The sequence below is a fragment of the Zosterops lateralis genome (assembly GCF_965231275.1).
Source record: "Zosterops lateralis genome assembly, chromosome: 19".
Lineage (NCBI taxonomy): Eukaryota > Metazoa > Chordata > Aves > Passeriformes > Zosteropidae > Zosterops > Zosterops lateralis.
Genome location: NC_139779.1, coordinates 11,268,820 through 11,282,756, shown reverse-complemented (window position 1 = coordinate 11,282,756; position 13,937 = coordinate 11,268,820).

Below are 13,937 nucleotides of genomic sequence, written 5' to 3'. Positions count from 1 at the left end.
ATATCCAAATCAATACATTCTTACAAAGATATGCATACACATAGAGAATAAAATGTTACACACTGTTCTCACTTAAAATTAAGTCTCCCTGTGGTACACAATGGGTTTCCCCATCTTTCTGCATTACCCACCAAGTGTGACCAGGTCCTTGAGCAAAGACAATCCCATGGATGGGTCTGCCTTTTCCTGAGGCGGGATTAATCCAAACAGTCTTCCCTAAAATGCCTTTCATATGTACTGCAGGGACTTTATCTCCATCCACTGTGTGCAAGGGTTCAGACTGGGCAGGACCACCTCGATTGATAGACCCTCGGGTGTTGACCATCCAGGTAGCTTTGGCTAAGTTCATTTCCCAATTCTTGAAGGTCCCCCCGCCAAGTGCCTTCAGGGCAGTTTTTAGTAGTCCATTGCACCGTTCAACTTTTCCGGCAGCTGGTGCGTGATAAGGAATGTGATATATCCATTCAATACCATGTTCTCTAGCCCAGGTGTTTATAAGGCTGTTTTTGAAATGGGTCCCATTGTCCAACTCAGTTCTCTCAGGGGTGCCGTGTCTCCACAGGACTTTTTTTTCCAGGCCCAGGATGGTTTTCCGGGCAGTGGCATGAGGCACAGGGTAGGTTTCCAGCCATCCAGTGGTGGCTTCCACCATGGTCAGCACGTAGCGCTTTTCTTGGCGGGTTTGGGGAAGGGTGATGTAGTCAATTTGCCAGGCTTCCCCCATACCTGTACTTCAGCCATTGTCCACCATACCACAGAGACTTCACTCGCTTGGCCTGTTTGATTGCAGCGCAGGTCTCACAGTTGTGGATGACCTGGGAGATGCTGTCCATAGTAAGGTCCACCCCTCGGTCACGGGCCCATCGGTATGTCGCATCTCTTCCTTGATGACCAGAGGCATCATGGGCCCAACGAGCTAAGAACAGTTCTCCCTTGTGCTGCCAGTCTTCATCCACCTGTGATACTTTCACCTTGGCAGCTTTGTCCACCTGCTCGTTGTTGTGATGCTCCTCATTAGCCCGGCTCTTGGGTACGTGTGCGTCCACATGTCGAACCTTCACGGTCAGTCTCTCTACTCGGGCAGCGATGTCCTGCCAAATGTCAGCGGCCCAGATGGGTTTTCCTCTGCGCTGCCAGTTGGCCTTTTTCCAGCGATTCAGCCATCCCCACAGAGCATTAGCTACCATCCAGGAGTCAGTGTAGAGATAGAGCCTCGGCCATTTCTCTCATTCAGCAATATCCAAAGCCAGCTGGACAGCTTTAAGCTGTGCAACCTGACTCGACCCACCTCGTCCCTCGGTAGCCTGTGCAACTCGTCATGTGGGGCTCCAAACTGCAGCTTTCCATTTCCGGTTAGCACCTACAATTTGACAGGAGACATCAGTGAAGAGAGCATATCGTCTTTTAGTCTCCGGTAGCTCATTGTATGGTGGGGCTTCCTCGGCACGTGTTACTTGCTTTTCTTCTTCTTCAGACGATAATCCAAAATTCTCACCTTCTGGCCTGTTTGTTATAACTTCCAGAATCCCAATGGTCAGCCTCGAGTCTCCCCAGGCACCTTCTGCCACAGGCTCCAGGACAGACCGTTGTTCCCGGCTACAGAGTAAAGCACATTCTTCACATCTGGTCCTGTCCTGACTGGGCCAAGGGCTACTGCGTGAGCAATCTCTTGTTTGATCTGAACAAAGGCTTGTTGCTGTTCAGGGCCCCAGTGGAAATCGTTCTTCTTGCAGGCAACCAGATAGAGAGGGCTCACGATCTGACTGTACTCAGGAATGTGCATCCTCCAGAAGCCTATGGCACCTAGAAAAGCTTGTGTTTCCTTCTTGTTGGTAGGTGGGGACATGGCAGTGATCTTATTATCTCTGTGGGGATTTGGCGACGTCCATCTTGCCACTTGACTCCCAGGAACTGGATTTCTTGAGCCGGTCCCTTAACCTTACTTCGTTTAATGGCAAAACCAGCTTTCAACAGAATTTGGATAATCTTCTCTCCTTTCTCAAAGACCTCCCCTGGGGCGTTTCCCCATACGATGATGTTGTCGATGTACTGCAGATGTTCCGGAGCCTCACCCTTCTCCAGTGCAGCCTGGATCAGCCCATGGCAGATGGTGGGGCTGTGTTTCCACCCCTGGGGCAGTCGGTTCCAGGTGTACTGCATGCCCCTCCAGGTGAAAGCAAACTGGGGCCTGCACTGTGCTGCCAAAGGAATGGAGAAGAAGGCATTGGCGATATCAGTGGTCGCATACCACTTTGCTGCCTTGGACTCCAGCTCGTACTGAAGCTCTAACATGTCTGGCACAGCAGCACTCAGTGGTGGCGTGACTTCATTCAAAGCACGGTAATCCACCGTCAGTCTCCATTCTCCACTGGACTTACGCACAGGCCATATTGGGCTGTTGAAAGGTGAATGAGTCTTACTGACCGTCCCTTGGCTCTCCAGTTTACGAATCATCTCATGTATGGGAATCACAAAGTCTCTGTCAGTGCGGTATTGGCGGCGGTGTACTGTTGTTGTGGCAGTTGGTACCTGTTGTTCTTTGACTCTCAGCAGTCCCACAGCAGAGGGGTCATCTGAGAGACCAGGCAAAGTATTCAACTGTCTGATGTTTTCTTTCTCAACTGCAGCTATTCCAAAAGCCCAATGATATCCTTTCAGGTCTTTGAAATATCCATTCCTGAGATAGTCTATGCCGAGAATGCATGGGGCCTCTGGACCAGTTGCGATGGGGTGTTTTTGCCACTCATTCCCAGTTAAACTCACTTCAGCCTCTAATACAGTCCGTTCCTGGGACCCTCCTGTCACCCCAGAAATAGAGATGGATTCTGTTCCTACATACCTTGATGGCATCATGGTACATTGGGCCCCAGTGTCAACCAACGCCGTATATTCTTGTGGGTCAGATGTGCCAGGCCATCGGATCCACACAGTCCAGTAGATCCGATTGTCCCTTTCCTCTTCCTGGCTAGAGGCAGGGCACCCCTATTCCTGGTCATGGCATACATTGTTCTCCTCCTGTACGTATGTTTCTGAGGTCCCTTCCAGAGGATCAGTCATATCATCATTCCTGTACCGTCTGGAGTTCTGAGAGACTGGGGCAACCTTGATTCTAGATGGGCTTCTTGTGGTAGGTGTTCCTCTTTTCAGTTCACGTACCCGGGCTGCTAAGGAGGAGGTGGGTTTTCCATCCCACTTCTTCATATCTTCTCCATGCTCTCAAAGAAAAGACCAGAGGTTACCTCGTGGTGTGTATCCTCTCTCCCTGGCTGGGGGACGCCTGCTCCTAATGGCAGAGACTCTCGTCGGCTCTGGTGAGATATGGTAAATTTCTTCCTTAAGTTCTTTTAATTTCTGATGGCCTTCTTCAATCAAGCTTTGGACTTGCTCAGCCAGTCTTGTTTCCACAGACGAGACATGGGTGCGAACTGGGGCGATGACAGTGTCCTCGTAAATTCTTAATTTATTAGCCAAGACACCCACCTTGTCCTCACCTTCCCTCCATTGCAGTGTTGCCAGGTAACGTGAGTGCATCTCTGGTCCAAGCCTTGCAAGTCTCAGCCACATCCGTGATGTGCACTGGACATCATCTGGGCTTTTAGGAAATCTCTCGTCTTCTGAAAAAAATTATCTCCAGCACAGCCAATTCCCTCAGGCATTGGATACCTTGTTCTATTGTGCTCCATTTTCCTTGGTGCACTTGGAGGTCTTCTTTACAAAGGTATCTGTCTTTCACACTTGTCAGCAGTCACTGCCAGAGGCTGAGAGGTTCTTGGGTTTTCCCAATTCCCTGGTCAATGACCACATCCCGGGACAGCGATCCCAGTTGCCTGGCCTCAATTCCATCCAGAATGGTGTCATTGGCTGCAGCGTCCCAGATGCGGAGCAGCCAGGTCAGGATGGACTTGTTGGTCTGGTGGGTGAATTCCCTTTGTAGGTCACGCAACTCACCCAGGGGTAGAGAGCGAGTAATAATCTCTATCTCTGTCTCCTCTGCTGGCTGCGAAGATCCTGCTGCATTCTCATCAGTCACTACGCGGACTGATTTGCTCCTTGACTTCTTTTTCTGAGTGGTGGCAACTGCTACTGGTTTAGGTTGTTCCAGTTCAGTAACGGTTTGTGTGGAGATGTTGACAGCACCTTTGGTTCCTTTCTCCTCTGTGACAGTCTGTGTAGATGTGGACACTGTTGCCTCACTTTTGGCTTCTTTCTCCTCTGTGGTGGTCTGTGTAGATGAGGACACTGTTGCCTTGTCTTTGGTTCCCTTTTCCTCTGTGACAATCTGTGTAGACACGGACACTTTTGATTCATTTTTGGCTTCTTTCTCCTCTGTGATGGTCTGTGTAGATGAGGACACTGTTGCCTTGTCTTTGGTTCCCTTTTCCTCTTCCTTAGGAACACGCTGTATCACACCAGGTAGTGTTTTGTTCCTAAGTATGGTGCAGAAAAAACAAAGGGCTGTGCAGAGAAGAGAAACCAGGGATGACAATAACATAATACTGTCCTTGGCATCCAGAGGGTACTCAATATTTTCAAAAACTGCTGTGTGGTGCCTAAAAAGCTGGAAAAAATCATTCTTTACTCCTCCCCACAGGGGCTGAGTGAGATTGTTGAGGCCCCAGATGTAGCATCCTAGACCAGGACACGAATCCAAAACTGGGGATATATTCTGAATGTTCATTGCCTCGGAGTTTATCAAGCAATGGACATAGTAGACCAATAAGGCAATTTTAGTACCATACCCTGGTCTATGCAGGAGCATTAAGACCGGCAGATAGTACGCCATGTGTGGAAAAATATAGAGAGATAGGTATAAGACACATGTAAGCATGTTGAGCATCATAGCAAACAGGTGTCTTCTCAAATACAAAACTGTAGTTCTGACTTTTCTCACTGCCTCTGGCCCCACGTTGGGCACCAAAAAAATGTTGTGGTTTGAAAGCAAAATGAATGAGAGGCTCAAAGTCAGAGATATAATTTAATAAGAAGAAAGGTAAAAAGGTAAAAATAAAATAAAATAAATGCAATAACACAAAGAATCACTGACAGAGTCAGAATACAACCTAAGCCGGATGATGGAAGCAGTCCAGGTTAAGTGCTCTTCCTGAAGCAGTGATCCTGTAGAAAAGTCTGGTAGCTCTGCTCCTCTGGGAATCCAGTGGGTTAAGTGCTGCTTGCACTGTCCCGAGTCTCAGCTTATATCCAGGTGAGAATGCTTGGCTCCTCCCCCTGGGCAGAGCATCTCACAATAGCATGAGAAGTGTGAAATGGGTCCTTGATGGCCCATTAACAGAGATAACCCCTGGAGGGAGTTACCTGTGACTCATGGGTCATTAGCAGAAGACACCCCAAAAGTCATTAGCAGAAAACACCCCAAAGGCGTTAATGGGCCATTAGCAGAAGAGGCAGGGGGCTTGGGAAAACACTAGCCCACCTGGTTTCAACAGTTCACGAAGATGGTGATAGAATAAATACTTTGTGTACATCCTACACTGCAACCCAGGACACTTGCACACTTCAAGTGCCAAATCCCTGAATGTGCATGCACTTAGAGATGTTCCCTGAGGATTAGTTCCCTCAAGGAATCAATATAGGTTAAGATGGTGCAAGTCCAGCCATCAGTAGGCAGTAGGGTTATTATTTAATACAATATTTGCCTCTACTAGAAAATTATACAAGTGCCATTCTTGTATTATACACAGGAACTCTGGAACTGCATATAGTTTCACCTGAAGGCCAAAGGAAAAGCTGGGCTTTGGAGCACCAGGCAGGTCTGTTGTGGGAACAGGGGGGTGGAACAAAAGGGATGAATGGCTCAGGCCTGTGGAGTCTGGTGATCTCACTGTGTGGCTGTGTAGGACTGCCTTGGTTTTATGTCAGGACTAAGAACTTGCTGGAGGAGGAGAAAAGGGGGAGGGGGAATGGAGGCAGTGAAAACACAGGTGGCTTCAGTTATATTTGGCTTTTTGAACAGATTAATCACTTTGTTGATTTACACTGTCCCTATTCTGTACTTTTAAATCATTTCTTGAGGCAACATTTTAATGAAGTAAGTCAGAAGATATTCTATTGACATAAGCCTTCTTGGAAGGTAAAGAATTTTTCTCTTTTTTGGATAGTTTGGAAAATTGAGTGATTGCAGTTTTTCAGGTTAAACTCCTGCAACCATTCTGGACTTTGAAACAAAGCCTCTTCTTAGCTTCATTTAACTTCAGGATTTATGATTATAAATCTCATAACACTTTTTTTCTAAAGCAAATGTACCAGCTAAAGTTGATATTAATGCTCTATTATGAACAGTATCCAAAAAGTTACTTTGAAGTATGGAAAAGAGACTTTGCTGCTTGCTGGCTCATAGGAATAAAGAGATAATAGTTCTTCCACTGGTACTGAACTTGTCTTAAGCAAAAGTAGCTTCTAAAATCACAATAATAAAATTCTTTTATTAGCAGCCTGAGATTCTGTGTTCTTGTACTTCATCAAAAGTGTGTAAAGTGTGCAAATGCCAACATGACTCCAGGAAAGAAAGAAAGGCCAGAGTTTATTCATATACCTTATCATTTTATATGTAACATGTCCTGAGACTATCTTCAGAGCAGGTAAAATTTCTGGGATAAAGAGTGATTGGAAAGAGATTGTGAATAAAATTAATAGAAAGAAGTTTAATTTCTATCTTTTTACTTTACTATTGCTAAGTAATTAATAAATTATTCGTACCGTAATTTTATTACTGTGGTTTTAAATTTTGTGAAGAACATTGTTTGCAAACCAGAGCTTTAGGAACTGAGTGCTGAACCCTGAAAACATCTTGTACATTAGTTAACAAGAATCAGATGTTTAGTAGAACTGTGCAAGTGTTTCAAAGTTTTAATGCTTATTGTTTTCTTTCTCCCTTTAAATTATTTATGGTACCATTTGCTTTAGGACTGCAGGCTTGAGGACCCTTTGCTTTAGCAAAGGAAGTTTGTAGCAGGGCAAGGAGTTCTTCCCAACTCTTTTGTCACAGGTTACCAATACAACTGGTGCACAATCCTTTCCACACATCATGGTTTTTTCCTCCATGTTCATGGATTTTATTTTTTAAATTTTGCTTTATTAACAGCAGACATTTGACTGCTATAGATTTTTACAGACTTTTTTTATCTCTAGTGGATTAAAATCAAACAGAAGATGCCCAGGAAAGAGGTGACTCTGGCCACTTTCTCTGTTTGTTCTCTTGTAGTTGGACAGTGAGCTGCCCGCTGTCTAAGGTGGGTACCTATCAGTGATAGTATAGATATATTTTAATCCAAATTCCCTATCTAAATTGCATTATAACTTTAAGAACTTACAAATATTTTCATAATAACTGTCATAAAAATCAGCATCCTGGGGTTAGTGCTTAAAAATGACCAAGCTTTTCTTTTGTTGCTGGCAGAATTTGCTTCACAGTGCCATCAATTAAGCACAGATATAGTGAATTCATGTACCTGCCCTTCCCAAAAGGGTGAATACAGCCTCACTTTGCCTTACTGGAAGCATTGAGAGTGACAGTAAATCTCTTCGTGCAGGACTTACTTCTGGGAAAGAAAGACCTTCTCAGTACTTAAACTGTTTTTAATTTGAATCAATGTTTATTCAAATTTTTAGTTAACCCTGACTTTACATTCTCTGTAGTGATTAAAATACTGTGTTCAATGCAGTTCTTCCCTTTCAGTCTGGAGGTAGTGAGGCTGGAAAGAGAGAGGCCTCATAGGAAAAGGCCTCCATTTTTGTGCTATCAATGCTTGTCTGGTTGTCATTTCTCATAATAAATGGCTCTTATCTGCTTTGCTGTTGTCTTAATGAAGAGGACTCTGGTGTATCACAGTGAAGGCTGCAGTGGTCAACTAATGATTCTTTTGGGGATGAATGTTTCACTGTGGTAGAAAGGTCAAAACATAGGTTAAATAGACATTTAATTCTTCAGTTTTCTTCCAGAATCTGAGCAGATGTCACAGCCCTTTTCTGCTATAATTGTGTCAGAAGCATCCAGAATCCCAAAATGCAAGAAATTCACTTATCAGCTCCACCAATAAAGATAAGCTTGAGCTAAAAAAATGGTACAGGCCAAAGCAGATAAACTGTTTGTGAAATAGTATCTTTGGTGCACAGTTACTATAATTCTTCACTTCTCTTGACCTCCATGAGCTGCTCTGTGCATGACTCAATCTCAGCTCTGTTCTAGCAATGTGCAGCTTTCCGCTTTGTCTGGTGTTAATGCAAAATATTCTCATTTGCAAAGGAGGTTTTTGCTTTTCTTTTTGTTTTCCTAGAGAAGAAGGGAGCAGTTAATAGAATTGAAGTGTGTTCATCTTTTGCTGCACTGTCATTATGTGCTGGAGCTGTAATCTCTTCTGCTGTACCTTTTGGGACAGAATTATATTGATACAACCAAGGAGAATGTCACCTGTGAGATAAGTTATCTAGGTAAGAGCCCCAAGAATTTTTTTGTAAAGCTGCAGTTTGTTTCCTAATTTATAAGATGAAGGAGAAGAGTCTGAATTAGCTTCCCTGTCCAACCTAAAACATGATCTGCATTCCTGGAAGTAAGAAGTTATATAGAGCTTATTTGTCAGTAATAATGAAATAGTAGGTTTTATGCTTTAGTGTGTGTAAATTTTATTTGTTGCTATCACAACACTAGAATATGTTCCAGCGAATCCACCCTGGGTTTTGTGCTATTACTTGGGCAACAAAAAAGAGGGAAGGAGGGAAGGAGGGAAAGGAAAGGAAAGGAAAGGAAAGGAAAGGAAAGGAAAGGAAAGGAAAGGAAAGGAAAGGAAAGGAAAGGAAAGGAAAGGAAAGGAAAGGAAAGGAAAGGAAAGGAAAGGAAAGGAAAGGAAAGGAAAGAAGGAAAGGAAAGGAAAGGAAAGGAAAGGAAAGGAAAGGAAAGGAAAGGAAGAAGGAAAGGAAGAAAGGAAGAAAGGAAGGAAGAAAGAAAGAAAGGAAGAAAGAAAGAAAGGAAGAAAGAAAGAAAGAAAGGAAGAAAGAAAGAAAGGAAGAAAGGAAGAAAGGAAGAAAGGAAGAAAGGAAGAAAGAAAGAAAGGAAGAAAGAAAGAAAGAAAGGAAGAAAGAAAGAAAGGAAGGAAGGAAGGAAGGAAGGAAGGAAGGAAGGAAGGAAGGAAGGAAGGAAGGAAGGAAGGAAGGAAGGAAGGAAGGAAGGAAGGAAGGAAGGAAGGAAAGAAAGAAAGAAAGAAAGAAAGAAAGAAAGAAAGAAAGAAAGAAAGAAAGAAAGAAAGAAAGAAAGAAAGAAAGAAAGAAAGAAAGAAAGAAAGAAAGAAAGAAAGAAAGAAAGAAAGAAAGAAAGAAAGAAAGAAAGAAAGAAAGAAAGAAAGAGATTCAGGGTGAGGAGGTAAAAAAGGATGTGGTGACTAAAAATGTAGCATTTATTGAAACTCACAGAATGAGAATCTTCCTAGCAGATATTTTCCAATCAATTGTATAGTCAGGATTCATTTTCCAATTAATTGTATAGATCAGATGGTCCAGCTGGTTTTCTTGAAGTTTTTTGTAATAGTGGACTACTATAAAGATGTTTAGTCTGGATGGTTTAAGCTGTTGCGGCATACTTGTTCCAGAAGATATGGACAGGGACTCAAACAATTACTCACACGTGTAGTTCTGCCTGCAAAGGTGAAGAAAAACTATTGGCAATCTAGTTTTGATTATTCAGGTCCTAAATTTCCTGCTAAAATACAAAATATTTCCTAACAGCTTTTGACGTCATTAGCAGTTGTTTACCTGAGTGTTAATCACGGCTAATGTAGCTGCAAACACCACACAGAGATAAAGCAGATTCAACAAAGTACAGGTGCAGAGTTTCTCAAACCTCCCTCCCTCTCAGCCGTGTGTTCCAAGGCAATAACAGCTTGGCAAATGTGCATCAGTCTGGAGGGCTGAAAGGCAAGAAAAATATACACATTAGTAGCTGAGTCATCTCTGGAGTTTTGTAATACAGACTTTTATGAGAGCAGGACCAAGTGTTGACTCTGTAATAAATCTGTAACTGAAAATCGTGCTGCTTTTATACATGACTACATTTCTTGAGCTGCCTAGCCTCCTGTCAGGCTGGTCACTGCCTGGTTTAAACTGTCCAACTGCAGCCCAGGTGTTCATGGCTCAGTCCAAGTCTGTCTTTATGTTTTAGCACTGCAGACTGGGTTCACAACTAAAGTGAGTTATTGTGCAGCCTTGGTACAAGCAGTGACAAATGTTAAACCCCCACAGCCTCTTACCTGAATCTCTGTCACTCTGCAGCTCTTTTGCAGTCACAATAATTGTCTTTGCATCTCTTTGGAGTGGAATATTTCAGGTGGGTCTGGACATGCATTTATTGAGTTGTCTGTCTACCACAACTATGTTAAGTTTCACTTTTTTGATCTTGTCAGACACGAAAATTATTAAGTTTTGCACCAATCCAAATGTCAGTTATTTGCAGAATCTCATGTTTTATGAATTTGCTTCCATCACAGCAGGCTTAAAATACATACACCTCAAAATGAAGACCAGTCTTATATGTTCTGCATTAAATGCATGCTTGTTGGTTCTAACTATATTCCAGCAATTAAATATATGCTTGCAAATACAGGTATATATTTTCTTTTGGTTGCTTTATGTTCTCGGTCTGGGTAATGCATGAGAGAGATACCAAAAGCAGCTTATTTCTTCCTTCCTAAAATCAGTATTGTTAGCTCTAGTCAACAATGATTATTATTTTCATATTTAGTTTTTCACAGATTTTGCTGCTGTTTGTTTTTCAGTGGATTAATAAGCTTCTTTTTTATATATATGTGTGGAAATGATTTGGAGTTAATCAGGATAACAAAATATTTTCAATTTATTTCTTTTTGACATCTTGGTTCACTATTAATGCCCCTTCTAATGTAGCTTTCTGGGAAAGCTCTGGCAAACCTCCAAAACTGTTCACAGATGTGGCAGCATCCACCATTAGAGGATATTTGGATAAATAAGTACATTCAAAGGCATTCTGTAGTAAATACTTGGAAATCCTTTCAGGGAAAGGCAGAAGCTCTCACACTGGTGGTGTGCAAGCAGCCCTACTGGGATTCAGGCATGGCACATTTGTTGGCCTGCTGAGGATCAGCCAACCACTTTAACTATCACCAAACTTGTGATACTTAAGTTTATTTTACTACTTTACTGATATCTCTGTTCATCTGGGGGGGGGGGGGGGGGGTGTGGCGATCCCAGTTGCCTCTGTCAGGTTCAGTCATCAAATCCACTTCTGATACCACAGCCAGATTCCAAATGGTGTAAGAAAACATGTTGCTCTGTGTCTGGACTAGTGCCAAACATGAGAATAAAGAGGTTCTGACTTTCTGCTCTCATGGGAGGGTTTATCTGCATGGCACAGTTATGAGATCTCGTGCTCAAATGAACCACCAAGAGAACTGAGCTTCTGAAGGAGTATCACAGGGATAAAAAGCTGCTTTTTAATTATATTTTTTTTATTGCATGGGCACCTGGCACCGACAGGGTAAGCTGTGGAGGCAAACACTCCACTTTGTTCCAAGAAAGAAACTGCCTGACTGACAGAACAAATAAGGAAAAAGTTTAATTTGCTATAAAGAAGTGAGCTGTGATCTTGCCTAACAAAAGCTGACTTGTGTTGTATAGTGGCATTCTACATGCCCACAATGCCAAAGTGGATTGTCACAAACTTTTGGTGGAAGTTTTCGGTGCAGTGTGGCTTGGACAAAGGTGAAAATTGTGATTAGAGAACAGGACAAGCACGCAGTTAAGGCAGGGTGGCTCTCAAGGAATGGTGGCTATAGGAGCTGACAGAGGAAGGCAAATTCACAGGGGCCCTTTTAAAAACCACTGCAGATTTGTACCCAGCAGTGAAACCCAAAGTGAGTGGAAGGAGGTGGGTTGTGACATAGAGGGAAAGGAGAAGGGGGACGTGTAGACAGAGGTGATGGCACCAGTGGCCAGGCAGTACAGCAACAAAAAGCATGAAGTGGTATCTGGAAACTTTAATGAGGATAAAAAAGGGAATCAAACAAGTGTTTAGAACTGATGGGTTCGTGTTTGTGAGGAACATTTTGTTTAATCTGACTCTGTCTTTGGAAAATTTGGAAATTGTAAATTCTGCTCTATAAAAGCAGAATCGTGTTCTTGCCACAGCAGTTACAGTTAGAAACCTGCTTTTGGCCGTGTCAGAACATCAGCTCCGGCAGTAAACGCCAGTTGAGAGCAATACAGGATGTGCCCTGCATACTCCGAGCACGCTTGGATCAGGGGACATCTAAACTCTCCAAAGAGAGAGTTAAACCCTGCTGAGCTGCCCTGTGAGCCTTCCTTACAAGGTCCGAGCTGTGTCCGGGCGTCAAAGACGGAAAACATTCCCGGGAAGGCTCCGGAGGCCGGACGGGAGCGGGACCGGAGCGGGCTTCGGGCGCCGCCCAGCGGCGCAGCGCCGCACCTGCAGCCCGCTCCGCTCCTCCGGGGCCTTTGAATTAATTGGTGATGGAAAAATAGGGGCTTCTGATTTGCCTCTGTTCGCGGCTGGGCTTCGAGATAAAACTCTGAATTGCTACAGAATTGTGTTTATTCTTTATTTTTTCCAAGAAATTCCAAGGAACTCTTGACTTCGCTGGTTTAATTAGCGCTGGGATGGTATGCCTAAGGTGATATTGCTCAGAGAACATTCTGTGGTCTGAAAAAGAGAGAGAGAAGAAAGAGGAGATAGAATGGAATACTCGTGTTGGCACGTGGAAACAAAGGAGTTTGCATTTTGTAAAAGGCTTCTTATTTGCCTTTGTCTGCAGCTAGAGTCTGAAATAAAACTCTGAATTGCTAAAAATTGTGTTTATTCTTTATTGATTCTTTATTTCTTCCAAAAACTTCCAAGGAACTCTTGACTTTGCTGGTTTAATTAACACTGGGATGGTATGCCTAAGGTGAGTTGCTCAGAGAACATTCTGTGGTCTGAAAAAGAGAGAGAAGAAAGAGGAGATAGAATGAAATACTGGTGTTGGGCACGTGGAAACAAAGGAGTCTGCATTTTGCAAAAAGGCCAAGAATGGTAGGTGCTATTTTGTTTTTCAGTTAGTCTAAAGTGTGAAATACCCAGCTCTTAAAAAAAGCCCAACCACAGACCTATGTCTTCATGCATGACTCATAAACCATAAGCAGTCCTTATCCAAATTAGCTGCTTCACTCTTAAACTCTTAGAGTTTGCTGGTAATTTTCACTTGAAATTTTCTTAACAGGGTGCAAAAAATAAATTAGCTTCTGAATCTGATAATCCACAAAGTCACTCAAAAGACATGTGGCTGAATCCTTCTAAAAATGTGAGTGGACAGAAGAAAGAAGGCAGATAAAGGTGTCTCTGTGTGCCAAAAGAACAAGAATGCCTTTCTGTGCCCTCTCCTCCTCCCCTTTTGGACCTGTTTTTTGAGGGAGAAAAGGGAAGGCCCAACTCTGTTTTAAAGGCTGATTGTTTTCTTTCTTTCTTTCTTTCTTTCTTTCTTTCTTTCTTTCTTTCTTTCTTTCTTTCTTTCTTTCTTTCTTTCTCTCTCTCTCTCTCTCTCTCTCTCTTCTCTTTCTTCTCTTTCTCTCTCTCTCTCTCTGTTTCTCTTTTTCTCCCTTTCTATCCTTCTCTCTCTCTCTCTCTCTTTCTCCCTTTCTCCCTTTCTCTCTTTTTCCTCTTTTTCTCCCTTTCTCCCTTTCTCTCTTCTCTTTCTTCTCTTTCTCTCTTTCTCTTTCTTCTGTAGAAAGACTATTTTTAGCTCTGGCAACTCACTGACAACAAAGAATATTGTTATTTTTGCATTTGGAGCTTCTGTGAGATCACTGCAGAGTTGTTTTATTTCTTGAGTGTGCAATGGATTACTTTGCTTTTGTTTACATTTACTTTTCCTTGTCTTCAAGGCCATGGTCTTCAGCACTTTTGC